Below are 16,249 nucleotides of genomic sequence, written 5' to 3' on the forward strand. Positions count from 1 at the left end.
GGAAACCTACACTTCTAAATACATTTACTAATTGCAGAGGCTGCAATCTTCAGCACCATCAGTTTTGAGGTAAAATAACACTGAGGGATCAAGGATCATCCCCTCTGTAAAATGAGGCCCAAAATAAGCACTTTTTAAAAAGAAAAAAAAAAACCTGTGTACTCAGGAAGAATTGTAAATCCTGACATTGATTTCTGTAATCATAGACGCAAATTCTCCTTCTGAAGTGGTGGCATGTGTAGATTTTGGTGCTACCCTATCATCCAAAACATGCCTCTTGTCATAAGCATGTAGTGCAAATTTACACATGTAAATGGCTTTCTATGTTTATTTGGGGTACAGGTTTATATGACTACTAAACAAGGTCCTATAGGAGTGGCCTTTGCTCCAGTGCTGGATTCCACAGGGGCAAGCACCATTCCCAGGGAACCTATTCCCGAGCTCCAAATGTTAGAGCAGGCCGGCCAGGCAAGTGCTCTTTTAAAAGTGTGGTCCTCCTGGCTTCAGACCCAAACATCTGACCCTTCTCCCAGGCAGAACTGTACCAGGACTACTGGGAACCTCTTAGCACAGAGAAGCCTCAAAAAAAAGATCGGATTAAGACCTGAAAATAGTGCACAGCAGAGGAAATGGCACCTTTTCAACTCGCTTGTAGATGTTAAGACTGAAGAGAGAGGGCAGTTCCCAGGGAAACAAGGTGACAGAGCTCAGAAAAACGATTGATACCTTCTGCAATCCAACCCATCCGTAAGGAATCATATGCTGTTTGCACAGGAAGCTTTGTTTACTGGAGCAAGGGGGGGAAAAGGGGGTCTTCTCCACAAGGAGTCAGTGCAGAGAGTTCACCATAGGCCATTTGCTAGGGTCTACACGGGCAACGGATGGCACAATGCAATACACACCTCCACTGCAAGCTCCCACCTCACTGGAACACCCCATCTCCAGCATGTCAGAAGGATTGAAGATCATGTGTGTGGGGGGGAGGGGAGGTTTGGCATGATGGTCCAACCATGAGGCACAACTAGATAGCCACTAAAGAAAGCAGCTTAAAGGGCAGCAAAACAGTTACAGTGAAGCAACTATAATTCCTCAAAGCCAATACTCAGAAAAACATCAGCATTTTTTTTATTTTTTTAGAATGGACACATGATGATCATGTTTTTTGAATTTAGTTGTTGAATTTTTGGTGAAAAGGGCAGTGGGGAATTCTTGCCCATGGAACAGTTGTACCAGCAAGGAATGCCCAAGCAGCCCACAGTATAGTGCCCAGGGTACAAGCATAGATCATAACCCAACAGGGAGATACATGATGAACCTGAACACCATTAGCTCTGAACCACTCTAGGAAAATCACGTGGAGAAGAGGTCAGTGTCGGAATCGGCTTTGCAGCAGAGTCAGCACTAACAGTACAGGGGGGAGCAATCTGAAAGGACAGAAAAAGTGGAGAGTGAGACAGGGTCTAGAGGTCAATTTGAGATGCAGCAGGCTCCCCAAGCAAAATCCCTTTGCACCACTGTCCTTCCCCAGAGTAAGGGACAGAGAAACAGCCCTGACAATGGTCAGGATAAGTCAAGTGGAGGGGCATAATAAAAAAAAAGTCTAAGTCCCCTTTTGGCCTAAGGCCCTAAACCTTGAAAGCAGAAGCAGGGAAAATGTCCTTTCTCAAAAAAAACTTTAAAAAAATAATGGCCTGCCTCTACGTTCAGCTGTTTAAACGCCCAGACCACTACTACGTCTACACTTAAGACATATAATAAACCCCCCAAAAAAACCTAAGTCCCAAACACCCAAAGCCAGGCCTTTTAGGCTAAGGAGGAGCCAGACCTTCGCCTAAAAGCTGGATTCTGTAACCAATGTCTATCAAAAACACTGGTTACAGAATCCACCCCCCCAGCAACGATCACGGCAGGAGAAATGGCTCATCTCCCCTGCCACAATAGCGATACCACCAAGTGCCGCCAAACACGGCACTTGGGATCACTATCACAGCAGGAGAGATGAGCCATCTCTCCAGCCGTGAACCACCCCCCCCAATCGGATCAGACAGGAGGGAGCCCAAGCTTTCCTGCCCCGCCAAAACCTCACCCGCCTGACATGATCGGGGCAGGAGGGAGCCCAAGCCCTCCTGCCCCGGTGACTACCCAAACCCCCCCTCCACACTAAGATACGGGCAGAGGGATCCCAGGCCCTCCTGACCTCAGCGCACCCCCCCCCCCCACAATCTCCCCCCTGAAACCCCGATCGGCCCCCCCCACCCACCTACCCCACGACCCACCCGCCTACCCCTTGACACCACCCCCCACCCTCAACCCCCCCGTACCTCAAAACAGTTGGCCGGACGGACAGGTCCCAAGCCCGTCCGTCCAGCAGGCCCGCCATCCTCAGAAAAGCGGGCCTGATTGGCCCAGGCGCCTCAAACCCCTGCCCACAGGTGGGGCCTGAAGCGCCTGGGCCAACCGGAATCGACCCAGTAGCCTTAGGCCCCTCCTGTGGGTGGGGCCTTAAGCACATTGGGCCAACCCATCCCTAAGGCTACTGGGCTGATTCCAGTTGGCCCAGGCGCCTCAGGCCCCACCTGTGGGCGAGGTTTGAGGTGCCTGGGCCAATCAGGCCCTAAGGCCCACCATTCAACGGATGGCAGGCCTGCCAGACGGATGGCTTGGAACCCGTCCCTCCAGTCAACTGTTTTGAAGTACTGGTGGGGGTGTTGAGTGGATGGTGGTGTTGAGAGGTCAGCGGGGGGATCACGTGGTCGGCGGGTGGGGGGGGCGATCGGGGGTTCAGGGGGGGCCATTGTTGGGAGGGGATGCGCCAAGGGCAGGAAGGCCTGGGATCCCTCCTGCCTGTATCTTAGTGGGGGTGGGGGATTTCGCTGGGGCAGGAGGGCTTGGGCTCCCTCCTGCCCTGATCATGTCGGGCGGGTGGGGTTTCAGCCTGATCTGATTGGGGGGAGGGGTGGATCGCGGCAGGAGAGATGAGCCATCTCTCCTGCCGCGATCGTTGCAGTAGGGGGTAGGCAGGTTGCTGGGGCCGCCGAGCTGCTGCGATCAGGTCAGCGGACCCTTTTCGGCACTTATACCTGTTTTGACTTAGTCTAAGTCAAAACGTATAAGTGCCGACTAGGCAACCTGCCTAAACTTTTGGTCATACCTGCTGTACACCTATGTCTAGGTCAGCCCACCTCCCGCCCTTTCCCCTCCTCTATAAACGCCTCTTTTCACTCTATGCGTTTAGAGGCAGGGGAAAGTTCCTAAGCTGGTTTTAGATGCGTCTAAAACCAGCTTTGATTATGGGTTCTTGGACGACCAGGTTTTTTGATCGTCTAAGCACCCATTTAGGCCACTTTTTAAGATGTTTTTTTGTTTTGATTATGAGCCCCAAAGGCTATAGAGGTTGAGCTCTCAGACTTATGCTTCCCTGAATCACTCAAGTGGGTGGGACCATGGATGGGCGATCAAATCAGTTGAAACCAAATGCTGGTGTCGAAGACAGTGTGGCCCAGGAAGAATTTGCAGTCTGCCAGGGGGAAGAGAAGGGTCTTCTGGTCTAAGGCACTGAACTGCAGGACAGCATTGCAGCTGAGGTGCCGATAGCTCCCACTGCAGATGAGTAGCTCAAGCCCGCAGAACCAGTGATTCAGCAATCATCCCCCAACATTGATCACCCTCCCCTCCCCAAAAGACACAAATAATTTGATCCCCTCCCTAGCCTCCTCACATTTCACCTCCTAAAGCAACTGATACACCCACCTGCAACTCCCACCTGACTCCTAACAATGACCATCCCCAAGGCCCTTCACAGCCCCTTCCAATTCCCCATCCCCTTCCCCAGCATTACCAGGATCCCTGGTGTCTAGTGAGAGCAGAAGACGATTCAAAAATGGCCACTGAGACCCCTAATGATTACCACTAGGGGCCAGGCAACCAGTTAATAAGAACAGTTGACCTGGATTCAAACCTCTCAGGAACCCCTGCATTATAAATGCTGTCAAACAGTATTTTCAGCCTTATCACAAACCTCAAAACCAGGAAATATATACAGTACTAAAAATAGTATGCAAGAATAGCATGTATAAAGCAGAAAAATAGCAACTTTCTCAGATTAAATTCTCCAGATTCAAATAGTTTGTTCCATTCCGATTCATTTTCATCCCGAAATATATTACTCTGATCCTAACCTCTAAGCCCAAATGGCATGCCAAACTTAAAAATATGAATTAAATGATGCATGAATGAGCTTCAGACAAGCATTCCCTTCTCCTCCTATAATGTAATCTATTCTCATGATATGTCATTTTTCCACAGTCCAAACACGATTGTAATCCTCTCTGGATTCAGTCACTACCCCACCCTGCCGACTCTCTCTAAAATCGTGACTTTTCCACATACAGTACTTCAGTTCTTGTGGTCCTGTCATTGCCCAGCAAGCCACACCCTTCACGTCATCCTGTCATTAATTTCAAATACTTGTGTCTTATCTCTTCTACCAAAGCCTCCCCGGATCCTGCCTTTAGGTCGGAGCAGTGGCGTACCTAGGGTATGTGGCACCCGGGGCCCATCATTTTTTGACACCCCCCCCCCCCCCTCATGTAAAATTTTTTTTTTTTTTTTTGCAATAACCATGAAATGGAATAAATGGTCAGAATAGAAACAGGCAGTGAAAATTTTCTTTTTTTTTTTTTTTTTTCAAAGTATTTTTATTGAGAATGGCAAAAGGTCCAGACAAGCAACCATGGTCTGTACAGAAACTTATACATTATCAAAAAGAACACAGAATGAGAGTAACAGCAACAACAAGCATGAACAAGCCTCTCCCAAGAGAAAATTGCCAATGAGAGGCATAGCAATACACAACAAAAGGCCAAAACTTGGGGCAAGCAAACAAATCCCACCCCAGAACCCACAAGAATAATAAGCCGGACTAGACCCTCAGCCATATTTTATAATGAAAAAAACCCCCACAAGCAACAACACCCAGACCGCTCACCAGACACACCAATCCGCACAACAAGCACCCAAGAAACACCCAGCCACCACCCAGACAAAACTACCAGACACACCTACCCCACCAAGCCCAGACCCAACCCCCCCTCCCCAGAGAGTGCAAGCGCAAAGTGGACCGTGAAAAGGGCAGCTGCAGAAGTGGAAAGCCCCAGATAAGTAGGTTAGCTAAAGAAAGCCCACAGATAGAAGAAATCAGGATAACAGAAGTTCCAACAAATGCTCCCACAGAAAATTTTCTTTTATTGAACCTCATTTATGTAACCATTATTCCAAACATAACATAACATAAATTATGTCTGAATTGTCATGACATCAGAAGTACATATGGAGTAGTTGCAGGTGATGCTTGGGACAGTTCTGATTATGTTAGTTTGGTTTTATGTGTTTTTTTAATAGAAGGGTTTTTATTTCTTTTTTTAAGGTTTTGTAGTTTGTGGTCGAGGTCAATAGGTTGTAGAGTTGGGGGTCAAGTGTTGCAGCTCGAATGGCTAGGAGGTTGTCGAACAGTTTTTTTCTTTTGACGTTTTTGGTTGGAGGGTGTGTGAATGGTGCGTGAGTTCTCCTATGTCTGTTTGAAGTGGATTGAATTATTTAGCTGAAGAAATTAGTTACCCCCCCCCATTCCACACACATTAATTCTCTTCCATTTTTGTTCCCATTATAAAAAAACACTGATAAGTTCCCAGGAAAAAAATACATTAAAATAAGAAGTGAAAACAAAGGCCCCTACAGATGAGAACATAACATAAGAATAGCCTAACTGGGTCACACCAATGGTCCATCATGCCCAGTAGCCCATTCTCATGGTAGCCAATAGTGCTGCCTGATTCAGAGAAAAATATTTCATTCGATCCGATTCACCCTGTTGAATCGATTTTTCGATTAGATTCACTGTTAATGACACCGCTTTTTAAGTTTAAACAAAGTATAACAATAAATTTCACAACAACAATAAATTTCACAAAGTACTTTAAAAAAAAAAATCACATTTTTCCATTAAAGCAGTTCTGGAGACATTTGCTTGAACAGTCTTTTTTCCCAGTCCATAAGCAAGCAATATGAAAAAGATTTCCTTAATTATCTACTCAAACATTTTTGCTATTTACTTTCATTGTACCTAGACTATTATTCAGTAGAAAAAATTTAGTTTGTTCAATCAAGCAGAACATTCACTCATAGAAGTCCAATGTCCACACAGGATTTGATTGAACAAACAAATTTTTTCTACTGAATAATAGTTTAGGTATACTGAATAGCAAAAATGTTAAAGCCACACAGAAAAGCAGTAAAAGTCAATAGGTTCTCCAAGTGGGAACAACTGAGTGCACCAATCCAGGGCAAGCAGACGCTTCCCCCATGTCTTAATAACAGACAATGGACTTTTCCTCCAGGAATTTGTCCAAACCTTTCTTAAAACCAGCTACGCTATCTACTTTTAACATAACTTCTGGCCACTTCATTTTTAAGCTTAGATCTTTCCTTCCAAACAGAGACCTTGCTAGATGTCAAATACAGCACAAGGTAACTTCACATGGACTTAACTGTGCAGGAAATGAATCTCCTCATACACCCACCATATAGTGCAAAAATGTGCAAAGGTCTGTTTTTTTCTTTCGATCACTACATAGCCTAATGCCACACAAGCAGCGCTGTTACAAACATATTCTGAAGGTCAATGCTAAGGTTGACAAAGTTTCCTTCCTTGGACCAGAAGGAGATACTGACAAACCACTGGAAGAGATTCTAAAACAACTACCCAGAAATAACACCCAAAGACCCACTCAGTGTGTGAACCAGTTGAGTGGAGTGGACTAACTGGGGGTGGAAATGGGCCCAGAGTTTGCTCAGCAGAATTTCCCAGACTACCTCTTCCTCTCAACACACTGACATGCTACCACCACCACCAACACTAGGAACACCTCACCGAGTATGCCAGCAATGCTTATAAACTTTATAAAACACATTATTATATTTTCTTATAAAGCATATATTTTAACTGAACTCAGCCTTGCCATTCACAAAAATAGAAAAGTTCCCATTTCAAGCTGTCTCATGTACACTTTTCAAATCTAACATATTGTAATCACAAAACAGAAAATAAAATTATTTTTTCTACCTTTTGTTCTCTGATCAATATTCAAATCTTGTTGGTCCCAGGCTCTTGTTGTCTTGCTTGCCAGGGTCTCCTTTCTCCGTGCTAACCATCCGTCTGCCATCTCTGTTCTCCCCTTCCGTTTCCCTTCCCTCTCCCGGAGATCTGGCATCTTTCCTTTTTTTTGTCTCCATCCACAGATTCACCTTTTCTCAACTCCCCACCACCCCAGGATCCACCATCTCTCCCTTTCTGTTCCCAACTATCCTCCTATCCAGTATCTCTATCCCCCCTCCCCACCATCCCCTGTTTCCAAGTTCTCTCCCTTTCTGTTCCTTCCCTCCCTAAATCCCATTATGCACCATCTCTCTCCCACTCCTCTGTTTTTAGACCCATTATTTCTAACCCCCAAAGTCTGGCATATGCACGTATCTTTGAACCCCCCCTTCCCTCTCTCCCTCTGTGTACTTTTACACCAGGACCCCCCTCCCCCGAAGGTCTGTCCCCCCTCCGAAGGGCTACACCCCACCCCTGAAGACCTGCACCCCCCGAAGGACTTTACCTCCCACCCGAAGGTCTGTCCCCCCCTGAAGGCCTGCACCCTCCCCGAAGGATTGTACCCCCCACCCGAAGGTCTGTCCCTCCCTGAAGGCCTGCACCCATCCCGAAGGCCTGCACCCACCCCGAATGCCTGCACCCACCCCGAAGGCCTGCACCCACCCCGAAGGCCTGCACCCCCGAAGGCCTGTCCCCCCCCTTGAAGGCCTGACCCCCCCTTGAAGGCCTGCCTGCTTGTCCCCCCTTGAAGGCCTATCCCCCCTTAAAGGTCTGCCTGTCCCACCCCCTTGTAGGCCTGTCCCCCCTTAAAGGTCTGCCTGTCCCACCCCCTTGTAGGCCTGTCCCCCCCTTGAAGGCCTGACCCCCCCTTGAAGGCCTGCCTGCTTGTCCCCCCTTGAAGGCCTGTCCCCCCCCTTGAAGGTTGGCACCCCCCCAAAGGCCTGCACCCCCTTGTAGGCCTGTCCCCCCCTTGAAGGCCTGCCTGCTTGTCCCCCCTTGAAGGCCTGTCCCCCCCCCTTGAAGGCCTGCACCCCCCCTTGAAGGTTGGCACCCCCCCAAAGGCCTGCACCCCCTTGAAGGCCTGCACCCCCTTGAAGGTCGGCACCCCCCCTGAAGGCATGCACCCCCCCTGAAGGCCTGTCCCCCCTTGAAGGCCTGTCCCCCCCCTTGTAGGCCTGCACCCCCTTGTAGGCCTGTCCCCCCCCCTTGTAGGCCTGTCCCCCCCTTGAAGGCCTGCCTGCCTGTCCCCCCCTTGAAGGCCTGCACCCCCTTGAAGGTCTGCACCCCCCCCCGAAGACCTGCACCCCCCCTTGAAGGCCTGCCTGCCTGCCTGTCACCCCCCCTCCCCCTTGAAAGTCTGCCTGCCCGCCCGCCCGCCCCACCCTGAAGGCCTGATGCCCCGACCCACCCCGAAGGACCATTCGCCCCCCTGGCCTCCCCGCACTACCTATGAAGCAGCCGCAGCAGGATCGCGACGTCAGCTATATTTGCGCTACTTAGGAGCTGCTTCCTGCGTCGCGGTCCCGCCCCCTCCTCTGACGTCAGAGGAGGGACGGGACCGCGGCGCAGGAAGCAGCGCCCAAGCAGCTGAGGGATTGCTGACGTCGCGATCCTGCTGCGGGCTGCTTCATAGGTGTGCTGGAAGGTCAGTGGGGCGAGCGGTCCTTCGGGCGTGGGGGGGGACTGAGCGGCAAGGCCGGGAACACCCCCTCAGGGCTGGTACCCGGGGCGGCCCGCCCCCCCCGCACCCCCCTAGGTACGCCACTGCACCGAACCAAACTGATAGAAGGAGAATGAGCTTCTTCAGGGATCTGACCCAGTTCTAATACCTCTCCGTCTCCGTGCCGACCGACCCCCTCAAGGACCGACCCTTGGAAACATGTTTTCAGGCTTGGAATCCAGTTAAAAGGCAATAGACGCTCTGTCTATACCTGGGACCAAACTGAAAGAAATTTGTCCAGCCCTGGCAAGTTCAAACCCAACTCAAACCAAATTCTGCACTCCTGGGGAAGGGGGAGGTTTTGCTTCTGAGAAAGTGCTCCTTAGTACATCAGAATCTCTGTCTGCTTCTTGGCACCAGCACTGGAGAAATAATGAGACGCCCTACTTTCTTTCTGCATGTGAAGCCATCTGGAGGGGGGGGGGTGTTTGTGAGTACCAGAAGGCACTGCGAGGAAGGAACGGGGTATATTAGTAGATCTGTGTGTGATGGAGGGCACTAGGGCCAGCAGGAGTGAGGTACATAGTTAGAGCTGTAGAGGGGGGGGGGGGGGAAGGAGGGTGTCCCTATTGCAAGGGAGGAGTGAGGTTTTCCCTCGCCTTTTCTTCAGTCCTAAAGTTCACATTTTCTGGCTTTGGCTGCCTTCAGCAGTCATGCGACCGGGTAACAAAGCCCCCCTGACCCTGCACGCTGTCTGATTCGGCTGCTGTTGAACAGTTTGCGTGCCGGAACCCTTCTCAGGCTGAGTGGAATTTGGGTTATGAGCTGCAGGGAGTGGTTGTGAATTTCTCCGTGAGAACCTTGTGCATCCTCCTCCAGCTTGAGTTCCGATCCTCCCCGAGGCTGACGTATTTCCTATTGCCTCAGCTTTCAACAGCAATCTGACCTGGAGGAGGGGAGAACAAGGCCTGGGAATGCATTTATCTGAGTTTGGGGTTTAGGTTTCTGCCACTTGGTGCTGAATGTAAGACGCGCGCACGAGGACGCGCACGCGTAGACGTCCGCACGTAGACGCCCGCACTAGACGTCCCCACGTAGACGTCCGCACTAGACGTCCCCACGTAGACGTCCGCACTAGACGTCCGCACTAGACGTCCCCACGTAGACGTCCCCACGTAGACGTCCGCACTAGACGTCTAGTGCGGGCGTCTAGTGCGGACGTCTACGTGGGGACGTCTAGTGCGGACGTCTAGTGGGAACGTCTAGTGCGGGCGTCTACGTGGGGACGTCTAGTGGGGACGTCTAGTGGGGACGTCTAGTGGGGACGTCTACGTGGGGACGTCTAGTGCGGACGTCTAGTGCGGACGTCTAGTGCGGACGTCTAGTGGGGACGTCTATTGCGGACGTCTATTGCGGACGTCTAGTGGGGACGTCTAGTGCGGACGTCTATTGCGGACGTCTAGTGGGGACGTCTATTGCGGACGTCTATTGCGGACGTCTAGTGGGGACGTCTATTGCGGACGTCTAGTGGGGACGTCTAGTGCGGACGTCTAGTGGGGACGTCTAGTGGGGACGTCTAGTGGGGACGTCTAGTGCGGGCGTCTAGTGCGGGCGTCTAGTGGGGACGTCTATTGCGGACGTCTAGTGGGGACGTCTATTGCGGACGTCTAGTGGGGACGTCTAGTGCGGGCGTCTAGTGGGGACGTCTAGTGCGGGCGTCTATTGCGGACGTCTAGTGCGGACGTCTACGTGGGGACGTCTAGTGCGGGCGTCTAGTGCGGACTCAAGCTGGAGGAGGATGCACAAGGTTCTCACGGAGAAATTCACAACCACTCCCTGCAGCTCATAACCCAAATTCCACTCAGCCTGAGAAGGGTTCCGGCACGCAAACTGTTCAACAGCAGCCGAATCAGACAGCGTGCAGGGTCAGGGGGGCTTTGTTACCCGGTCGCATGACTGCTGAAGGCAGCCAAAGCCAGAAAATGTGAACTTTAGGACTGAAGAAAAGGCGAGGGAAAACCTCACTCCTCCCTTGCAATAGGGACACCCTCCTTCTCCCCCCCCCCCCTCTACAGCTCTAACTATGTACCTCACTCCTGCTGGCCCTAGTGCCCTCCATCACACACAGATCTACTAATATACCCCGTTCCTTCCTCGCAGTGCCTTCTGGTACTCACAAACACCCCCCCCCCTCCAGATGGCTTCACATGCAGAAAGAAAGTAGGGCGTCTCATTATTTCTCCAGTGCTGGTGCCAAGAAGCAGACAGAGATTCTGATGTACTAAGGAGCACTTTCTCAGAAGCAAAACCTCCCCCTTCCCCAGGAGTGCAGAATTTGGTTTGAGTTGGGTTTGAACTTGCCAGGGCTGGACAAATTTCTTTCAGTTTGGTCCCAGGTATAGACAGAGCGTCTATTGCCTTTTAACTGGATTCCAAGCCTGAAAACATGTTTCCAAGGGTCGGTCCTTGAGGGGGTCGGTCGGCACGGAGACGGAGAGGTATTAGAACTGGGTCAGATCCCCGACCCACCCCGAAGGACCATTCGCCCCCCTGGCCTCCCCGCACTACCTATGAAGCAGCCGCAGCAGGATCGCGACGTCAGCTATATTTGCGCTACTTAGGAGCTGCTTCCTGCGTCGCGGTCCCGCCCCCTCCTCTGACGTCAGAGGAAGCAGCGCCCAAGCAGCTGAGGGATTGCTGACGTCGCGATCCTGCTGCGGGCTGCTTCATAGGTGTGCTGGAAGGTCAGTGGGGCGAGCGGTCCTTCGGGCGTGGGGGGGGACTGAGCGGCAAGGCCGGGAACACCCCCTCAGGGCTGGTACCCGGGGCGGCCCGCCCCCCCCCCTAGGTACGCCACTGGGTCGGAGTTCAAACCTTTCATACTGTCCGGTTCTTACTTCCAGTAAGCCAGATCCTCCTTAGCTCTTCAGTGCTATCTCCCCAGAAACCAAGCTCTTTCCAGCTTCTGTTGTTTATTTCCCCACCATCCAAACTCTGCTTGCTCTCTTTGAATCTAAATTCTGCATATTGTTCAAAACTTATTTCCTACAATATAAAATGTCCACGATTCCTTTCTGAACCGAGTAAAAACACCGATCACAATAAATTTGTCGTTTACAAATCATCTCATAGCCCTTCTGCCCTAGTACTACAGAATTTTTTTTAATTTTACAAAAATTGAAATGGAAAGAAATGAACTTGCATGTTTTAAGGTCTGTTTGATGTGATGTCCCCTGAATTTCCCATCAAATCTCTGCAAATGCCAGAAGGGCCTCGGCCAGGCCGAAGTCTGATCTTATCCCACTCAAATTCCACCAAGCAGTGCACAGTCTAGAGTGCTGATGAACAAACAGTAGCCAAGCCAATCTCAAAGAGTTAAAACAGCACAGCCATTGTCAGATCTCTCTCTATCACAACCCACAGTGACAGAATGTAACATGAAGCCAATGTTCCAAGATACGAGAGGTGGGAGAAGGTGGGGGTGGAGGGACAAAGCGAGGGGAACACGACCAATGAGCATTAAACATGTGGAAAAAAAAAACCCCAAAAGTGTACCTACCTGCATGAAGCTCCAAGATTAAATAGCCTCACCGATCCGCTGACTTCTTTGAAAGAGAGAATGTGAACGTCGTGTAACAGTCGAGATCCTTGAGAGATTTTTTTAACATCATTTGTTGTTAGTAAAATGCTAAATTAGTGAATTAGTGAGATGGCAGAGGCTTGGAGATCTTACAAGTCAGAGAGGCAGTTTAAAGCAGAAGCAGCAAAGTTAAAATGCTGAGAGAGCCGGTAAGCGAGAAGAGCTCTCCAGGGAGGCAAACTAATGAAACACGAAGTGCAATGGGACACTGTAACAGTGATACCTGTCAGGGGGAAAGCGGAACTGAGCTCACTAACACCCCAGCAGCCTTGTTATCACAGGAACCCAATTTAGACACATGGGAACAAGAGCCCAGGGGAATGCTGGCGGTACAGGAAGCAGCAGAACAGCATGTAGGAGGGAAGTATATAACTGGGCACCTATATCGTGAGAGCCTATACTATTAGGGAATTCTGTAGCATATCAGTGTAGCCCTGTATCAGGGCGACTTACCATTAATGGGTGTAGATATAAGACCTTCTTAGATAGGACCCTAGCATTTCAAGCTGGTATGCGACAATCTTGGTTAGATAAATGTATTCAGCAAGCTATGTTATCCTATTGCAGTTTTCGGAAATTAATTAAGACCATTTTGTTTGATAAGTTTATTACTTAGTGAGTTTTATTATTGAAATTCTATTTTACAAATATTTGTATTTTTTACTGTATTATTGTATTTTGCTGATTTTCCAGCTCTTTTTAGTGTAAACCGCCTAGAACTTTTGGTTATGGCAGTATAAAAGAATAAAGTTATTATTATTATTTATGCACCTAGCAGTTACACCATGTAAATGTAGTGGGGGCATGTGTAACTTATAGTTTTCTGTAAATGGGAGCCCACTCATGTCCTGCCTATATATGTAAACGCAACAGGGCTTGGTTGTGCCAAAAGACGTTCCTATTCCCACTTCGTACCAATCCACTGGAATCGACTGCCCCCCGCAGATAAGATCCCTTGAAGGACTCCTCAACTTTAGGAAAGCAATAAAATAATTACCTCTTCACCTAACTCCACGACCGATAGATTACAAAGAAATGTATATTGATACAAGGTCCTCGGTATGTGTCACGTTAGGATAAAAACTTGTACCAGAAAAACCAAACAAACAACTTGTACTGTAACTATGGCACATTGTAACGTGTTATGTATGTTAACCTTTCCTAAGCTCTTTAGGGAAGGACGGGATAGAAAACGAATTTATATATGTATGTATGTATATGTAAATTCATTTTGTATCCCATTCTTTCCCAAAGAGCTTAGGACAGGTTAACATACATAACACGTTACAATACGCCATAGTTATAGTACAAGTTGTTTGTTTGGTTTTTCTGGTACAAGTTTTTATCCTAACGCGACACATATCGAGGATTTTGTATCAATCTACATTTCTTTGTAATCTATCGGTCATGGAGTTAGGTGAAGAGGTAATTATTTATTGCTTCCTAAAGTTGAGGAGTCCTTCAAGGGATCTTATCTGCGGGGGCAATCGATTCCAGTGGGTCGGTACGAAGTGGGAACACAGAACTATCTTTCTATACCTAAATACTTAAGTGACCCGCAAACCACCCGAGGGCTATTGTAGTGGCATATCTTTAGATGCAGTTGGTTTTCTCTGTTTCTGGAAGGATTGAGGTACCATTTCTATCTGGGCCTCTTTCTGTAAAGCTCACAGCACTGACCACTAGGCTGCCCCTCTGCACTGCTGTGGTCAGTTCACTAGAAATGCTGCCAGACTGTCCTCCCTATGGCTTGTTTTTCTACATTTTTCCCTGGGACTTTTTTTTTCTGTAAATGGTACTTATAGATAGGCATGTTGAGCCTGAAAATGTCCAGCTCAAAGCCATAATCGAACCACAAATTTAGACATTTTTCTGGTTCAATTATAGCTGTGTGCTAAATGTTGGTTTGACATTCAACACCAGTCAAACAATCCTCATAAGAAATAACATAAATTCTTAACGATCCTCAGAGAGTTTAGAATGTCCCATAGGTTCTAATGATAATAATCACCGGACCCAATCGTCATAGGATCAGTAATTTATGTATTGTTTATATTATATATTTTTTATATTTTTATCTTAAATTATTTAGTTTTACTTAGCTTTATAGTTACATCTGAAAACCTGGCTTTTCTCAAAAAATGTAAGTCTCCCTCCAACTTAGGAATCAAGGAAACTCTTATATCTTGGCATCCCAAGTCCTCTAAATTTTCTTCACATTTCTACCTCTAACCCTCTGTTGTAGTTCCTTCCTATTTCTCCTACTGTAAACCGCGTCGAGCTCTACGAACGTGGAGATGATGCAGTATACAAACCTAAGGATTAGATTAGATTAGAATTGGGAGCGCCTCTACCGACATGTACATGTTTCAAAAGGTCTTTTCATCAGGGTTGAGGCTCCCGTAATTAATCTAGCAAGAAACAGGATCACTAATATTCTACTTTTATCCTGTTTCTTGCTAGATTAATTACGGGAGCCTCAGCCCTGATGAAAAGACCTTTTGAAACATGTACATGTCGGTAGAGGCGCTCCCAATTTGAGTGAAGTAACTATAAAGCTAAGTAAAACTTGATTGATAAATAATTTAAGATAAAAATATAAAAAATATATAATATAAACAATACATAAATTACTGATCCTATGACTATTGGGTCCGGTGATTATTATCATTAGAACCTATGGGACATTCTAAACCCTCTGAGGATCGTTAAGAATTTATGTTATTTCTTATGAGGATTGTTTGATTGGTGTTGAATTTGAAATAAGTATGCTAGAGTCCAGTCTGGAATAGCCTACAATATAGATTTTGATTTGACATAAATGTTGGTTTGAGACGTTTTCAGCAAAAGGTCTCAATTCAGACTTAGCTGCTATAATGAAAATGCCCCTCTGTGCCAACATCTTCAAACCTTCTTGTTGTTGTCACCTTCAACACAGATCCACAAGTCTTGTTGGTTCATATCAGATCCTTTTCATAGTTTATTGCGTCTCTGAGACTTGAATCCTGGTATCTTCCAGCTCTACCTACTGTTTCCTAGTAGTATTCCATAATCTCTTACTATCTACTTCCTTGCACTTCATTCATTTTAACACTCTGGTGTCTTGACATCTCTCATTGTGGTATACGTTTTCCCAGATTTAAGTTCCAGCCTTAGTGCTTTACTTTCTTTAGTCAAATGATGCCAGCTTATTATAGATATTAGCATGCATTAAATAAATTACAGATCACAAAGTTGATTAGGATTTAAAATTAATAATGTACAGAATATTAGGTTTGCATTGACTATCCAATAAGACTACTGTAGTTCCATTATGGATCTCATGTCTGTACATCGTGCAATCTACCCGCCGTACCAGTTATTCCTGAATCTATCACTAATTACCCGACTCCATACAGTTTTGTTATCAGAACTATTACCATTTATTATTAGTGAATTTATGAAAAACAAGTCAGTACCAAAAGCACCCCAAATTCCCTATCGTTGTGATAAAAGCCATGCTGCAGCCCTTTTTCCCAGACTAGCAACCCCCACTATTAATCACAAGCCCCCAAACCTGCTCCTGTTCCGGCTCCCAAATTCCAAGCGGCTTTACTGAGCCACCCACCGGCACAGTTCTGCCCTCCCCCTCCCCTAAGCCCAGCCCTCTAAACACGCCGCCCCGCCCTTTCCGCAATCAAGGTCGTGCTCCTAACTCTATTGACAAGCACCTCGCGCCATCTGAGATTCTCCCTCCTCTGATTCAGGTCGCGTTTAGACACGCCCCATCCACCTTGGTTCCCCACAATGCCACAGA

General features: G+C 47.9%; 1 protein-coding gene across 2 annotated transcripts in view; it reads right to left on the reverse strand.

Annotated features, from left to right (window-relative positions):
• Window positions 1–12,545, reverse strand: part of SEC14L5 (SEC14 like lipid binding 5) — a 102,572-nt gene extending 90,027 nt beyond the window's left edge. Inside the window, exon 1 of one of the 2 annotated variants that reach the window (XM_033914369.1) lies at window positions 12,373–12,545. The gene's annotated coding sequence lies outside the window, so the exon portion shown is untranslated. Of the gene's footprint in view, window positions 1–7,120; window positions 7,171–12,372 lie in introns of those variants that run through there. The other variant, XM_033914370.1, reaches the window with a different exon arrangement.
• Window positions 12,546–16,249: the final 3,704 nt, after the last annotated feature.

Source organism: Geotrypetes seraphini, chromosome 11 (genome assembly GCF_902459505.1).
Source record: "Geotrypetes seraphini chromosome 11, aGeoSer1.1, whole genome shotgun sequence".
Classification (NCBI taxonomy): Eukaryota; Metazoa; Chordata; class Amphibia; order Gymnophiona; family Dermophiidae; genus Geotrypetes; species Geotrypetes seraphini.